The sequence below is a fragment of the Artibeus jamaicensis genome, unplaced genomic scaffold (assembly GCF_021234435.1).
Source record: "Artibeus jamaicensis isolate MK-2021 breed Jamaican fruit bat unplaced genomic scaffold, CSHL_Jam_final contig_729, whole genome shotgun sequence".
NCBI lineage: Eukaryota > Metazoa > Chordata > Mammalia > Chiroptera > Phyllostomidae > Artibeus > Artibeus jamaicensis.
In genome coordinates this window covers 8,531,391-8,536,643 of record NW_026521939.1, presented here as the reverse complement: position 1 = coordinate 8,536,643, position 5,253 = coordinate 8,531,391, and the positions used below count along the sequence as shown (strand labels likewise).

General features: G+C 46.5%; 1 non-coding gene across 1 annotated transcript; it reads left to right on the top strand.

Annotated features, from left to right (window-relative positions):
• Window positions 1–3,434: 3,434 nt before the first annotated feature.
• On the top strand, window positions 3,435–3,583 carry LOC119041369 (small nucleolar RNA SNORA57). The gene has a single exon (XR_005081030.2). It is a non-coding gene; the product is annotated as a small nucleolar RNA SNORA57 (small nucleolar RNA).
• The last annotated feature ends 1,670 nt before the right edge of the window (window positions 3,584–5,253 follow it).

The window sequence follows — 5,253 nt, the reverse complement described above, 5'->3', positions numbered from 1 at the left end:
GTGAGGCCCTTCTTCCTGACTCCTCCAGGTTTCTATTCTCCCTGCATTGCCTTTGGGGCTTAGATTTGGCCTTGCTGCCGGCCTTCCTTAGAAAGTCTCAATGACAAGACATGCTTTCTTAAGCTCTCAGTTTGCTGTTAGTGTAACATAAACTGTCCTGGTTATACAGCTATGCAAATGAAAGTCCCAGTTTTGTCTTTCAGTGGCTGAGTGACGCTGGCAGGGGCCTGCCCCTTTGCACATGGCTTCCTCATCTAGGAGACAGAGGTGAACCCCACTCTGGGACTGTGTAAAGGCTTCAGGAGGCACATGGCCCCCACCCACACATGCCATTTCCCTTTCAGCCTCTTGCTCCATTTTCTGTGCCTAGGACCTCAGCTGCAGAGGGAAAAGCAGAGGGTTGGCAGGGCCTGGGGGACATGCCTAAGAGGCTGGATGTTCACCGTGCTCTTTTTTCACTCCCTCTACATGGCTATTGGTTGCTGCAAAACCTACAATATTTGGCTTCTAAAAAAATCATTACTTTATTAGCTATCACCTTTCGCAGGCAATCTCACACAGGCCACTCTGGGGGATGCTGACTGGGGCTGTGGGACCAGAACGAGGCCAGGCTCTCGCGGAAGCAGCCAGTCCCTGGGGCATGAGAGCTGATGGGCCCTGAGTCCTGAGATGCTTGTGGTGTTTCATCTGGCTCCCCTTGGCCGGGAACTCTAGCCAACAATAAAGAAATAGTTGTGGAAGGAAACCTTTGAAGGAATTTGTTCATTCAACAAATATCAAAAGAGTTTCTACCCTGAAGGGGAGTGGCTTTGGTGTGAGACAGGTGCAGTTTTGGATCCTGGATTGTATCTGCTCTGCTGAGTACCTGTGTATTCCTGGTATGGGCCTGGCAGGCAGTAAGTAGGTGCCTGCTGAATTTGTGCAGAAGGATGGAATGCGTTTTGCGATGATTGGCAAGGCACGTCGTTTCTCTGAACTTCAGTTCTTCATCTCGGAGATGGGCATGATCATAGCCTGTTTCCCTGCGGTTATGAGGAGGTGCTTCAAATGCCAGGCAGTGCTGGCACACCACAGATCCTCCACAAGCGGTGGCTTTGCCGATGACAGGGGTTTGAAAGCTGCCCTGTCTGGCAGCAGAAAAACTATTCCCATCTGGAATTGTGTTAAATCTGCACCCCATCCCTTCTGCAGCCAGTAATCTGAATAGTTATTTCTCTTCCCTAATTATATGCATTTGCTTTTCTCTTTTTTTTGGTTACGTAAGCTGAAATATTATTGTTGGCTTTAAAGGTTGAATTCTCTTCTAATTATAAGAAAAATGGCTCTTTCTGCCTTCCATTAGTCCTAATGGAAATAAGCTGCATAAATCTCCCAGCTTTGAGGTAAATCTCCAGGCCTCCAGTGGCATTGCTCAATGCAGGCTTTGAAAGGAAGTCGGTGGGCAGCCCTCAGCTGGGTGGAGGCCAGCCCTGTGTTTTCAGAGTTGGGGAGACCTGATTTTGAATCCACTAATGAGCTATATGACCTGGGGCAGCCACCTCACTTCCTGGTGTCAGTTTCTTCATCGGTGAAATGGGCATAGTGATATTTACCAGGTGCTGTTAGTGTGTGGTTTCATACTGTTCTAATATTACAGGGCATGGAGATAGATTCTCTCCATATGACAGCAGCTTCCCCTCTCATCCCACCTGTCACGAGCTGCCTTCCTGTGATGACACACACTTGGAGAGGGTGGCTCTTCTGGACATTTAGATGTGTCCTGTGAAGTCTATTAGGACTGCCAGAAGGAGACAAACAATTGTATGGCACTATTTTCCTAAGTTCTTCTCCCCTAATGTGTTTAGATGGGTAGATACCAGTGGTGATTTCTGGACTGACTCAGATCTGTGGGTTTTCTCTTTCATTTTCCATAGGTGTCTCCCCAAGGACATCTTTTTTTCATGCCACAGCAAATTGTCCTAGAAGAGAAGCCAGCCCTTCAAGAACACATCTGAGAGATGGCTGCATGGGACCAACAGCTCATTCCTCACCTTTGTGTTCCCAACAAAACACAGAAAGCAGAGAAGGCTCAGTTCTGCGGCAGAGTGGAAGGAGGAGGAGGGATGGCGGGTGTGGCTGGCAATGGTGGGCTTGGTGGAAGAGAGTGATCTGATAATTCCTACCTTCCACAAGTTAACTGTAAGACCACAGGGGTGCTGTGTAATTCCTCCACATGTAAGTTTTTCATCTGCAGCCCTCTGGAGGATATCAGTCCCTGGCCATATCTCCAGGTCTTGAAAGAGAGCCAGGGAGAGTGAGATCTCAGTCACCAGGCAGAGGCCAGGGAAGTTTTGACTTCTTGGCTCTGTGGTCCCTCACCTCCAATGCCATGTCCACAGTCTCTGTGGAGGATCCCAGCCACTGCCTTCTGAGTGTGGCCTACAAGTTCTCCCCTTCATCCAGGCCTCCAGAATAGCTGAAGGGCAGAGGTGGGCAAGAGGGGACAGAGGGGACTGGGAGAGGAGCGTGCCTATCTCTCCAAAGCTTTTCTTCTGGTGCTTGACAGAGGTGTCCTCAGGAATGGAGGACGCTGATGCCTATGGAGGCCCATGGCAACCTGCTTGGGCTCAAGCTCTAAGGAACCTGCTGGTCATCATCTCTACTCTGTAGCATGATGGCCTGGTTGATGCCTCATCCTGGGTTATGAAGATGGTGTGTGTGTGTATGTATACACAAAGAAGAGAGAAGCAAGGGAGAGAATGACCTACAAAGGGGGACGAAAGAGAATAAGTAACTCAATGAAAAGGTGGGCAGAAGACCAGAATAGACAGTTCTCCAAGGAAGACATACACATGGCCAACAGACATATGGAAAAATGCTCAGTGTCACTAATCATCAGAGAAATGCAAATCAAAACTACAATGAGATACCACTTCACACTTGTCATAATGGCTATTAACAATAAACCAACAAACAACAAGTGTTGGCAAGGATATGGAGAAAAGGGAACCCTACTTCACTGTGGGAGGGAACACAGACTGGTGTAGCTACTGTGGAAAGCAGTATGGACATACCTCAAAAAATTAAAAATGGAACTGCCTATGACCCAATGATTCCACTGCTGGGAATACCATATGTCAAAGCCCCCCCAAAACACTAATTGAAAGGAATATATGCACCCCCATGTTTATTGCAACATTATGTACAATAGCCAAGAGAGAGAAGCAACTGAAGTGCCCATCAATAGGTGAGTGGATAAAAAAGCTATGGTACATACACACAGTGGGATACTACTGCGCTGTAAAAAAAATAAATAAATCTTACCTTTTGTGGCAGCATGAATGGACCTAGAGGGTATTATGTTAAGTGAACTAAGCCAGATGGAGAAAGACAAATACCATATGATTTCACTTATGGATAGATATATGTAGAATCTTAAGAATAAAATAAACAATCCTTCTTTTCTTGGAGGGTGTTGGGTGTGAAGTCCCGGTTCCTGGAATGTACAGAGGCAGAGGGAAGGGGCTCCTGACCCCTCAGTGTCATGTCTTTGGTGCAGATGGTTTCTTGTCCACTGGTTCCATCCTCAAGTACTGGGACAAAGAAAAAAAGAACAAAATAAACAAAATAGAATGCAGAGATACAGAGAACAGACTGACAGTTGACAGAAGGGAGGTTGTTAGAGGGCTGGGTGAAAAAGATGAAGGGATTACACAGTACACATTGGTAGTCACAGAACAGTCATAGGTATGTAAAGCCCAGCATAGAGAATATAGTCAGTAATGCTATAGTAACTATGCATCGTGTCAGGAGGGTATTAGAATATTAGGGAGAACACTCTGTAAAGTACATGATTATCTAATCACTATGCTGTACACCTGAAACTTTTACAGAACAATATCAATTGTAGGCTGTAATAGAAAAAACAGTAATTTAAAAAAGAGTGAGAGTGAAGAAACGAGGAGGAGAAAATGATGAAAGGAGGAAGGTGAAGGAATAAAAGAGAAAATAGAGAAAAAACATTCCTTTCTTTGCTGTGTTCCTCCCCTGCTTCTTACCGAGGAGGAGGAACCTGCCCCATGTCCCGGACTCTAGAATGTTTGCCAGCCACATATCTGGTCTTCCAGCTTTCCCTGGAGGGAGCATGGGTGATGGGACCTGGTCATTGCTATTCTGTTCAGGAAGTGGGACACTACATTCTTGTGTGGAAACAAATCCACTGGGCTCAAAGCTATGCAATGAACAGCTCAGCAACCCTGGCTAGGATGCTGGGCTAGGAACACAAGCAGCCTCCTGTGTTTGGTTCTTGGATCATAGAGACAGGGGAGGAAAAGCCAGGACTGAGCAGTGGGCACCATTTTCACTAGCTACACCATTTATGCCCAGCTGACCTTTCTGCAGTCCCCTGGGGGAGGAAATAAGAATCTAATGATACCAGAGTCTTGCTGGAGTTTTGGGGCATGGACCTCCTGCGTTCTGTTCCTGGGTTGCAGAAACCTGTGCCAGATCAAGATGTGGCCTTCAACTGGCCTGGCATGGAGGCCAGCTGCCCTGGAAGAAATACAGCTACCTTCTTCTTCATGTACATTACCACTTTGGTCAATTTCCTTTGCAAGAGCTAGTTCTGCAGTCCCTTTGGTAGCACGACACTTCAGTATCTTATGGCACTATTAGCTAAATTTTGCAAACTGGCCTTGGCTGGAGCTCAGCAATCAAGGGCTATCCAGTTTTCAGGGGACACATCCATCCTAGGCTCTTTTTGGCTAGCCTGAGGGGTAGTCAAAGGCCCAGGCTACCTTGAGAAGAAAAAGAACTGGGTTCAAATCTTAGCTCTTCCATTTCCCAGCTGTGTGGCCTTGGACAATTGATGTCATCCCTTTGAGCCTTATCTTGCTCATCCGTAAAAGGGGAAAAATAACATTAGAAAGAAGGGGGAATGTGGCCAAGATATTTATTTTCTTTGTTCCCCCCTTGCAGGTTCAATTAAGGTCAACTGCATCTCTTGATTAAAGGTCACAATTCCATCTGATGGTCCTTTCCTTGCAACTCTGTCTCTGGATTCTGATAACTGCTTCCTTCTTCTCACTCCAGGATTATCTTTTAACAAACTAAGTTCATCTTCCCCACTCTCTTGCCCTCCTTGTTCCTTAAGCTCTGGTTTCCTCCCACCTCTGTCTCAAACTTAGTGGCATTTTTCTCTGCAGGGCCTCAATTCTTGCCATGGTGAGATAGTCCTTTTTCTCAACCCACTGCCTTAGCTATCAGCTGGTAACA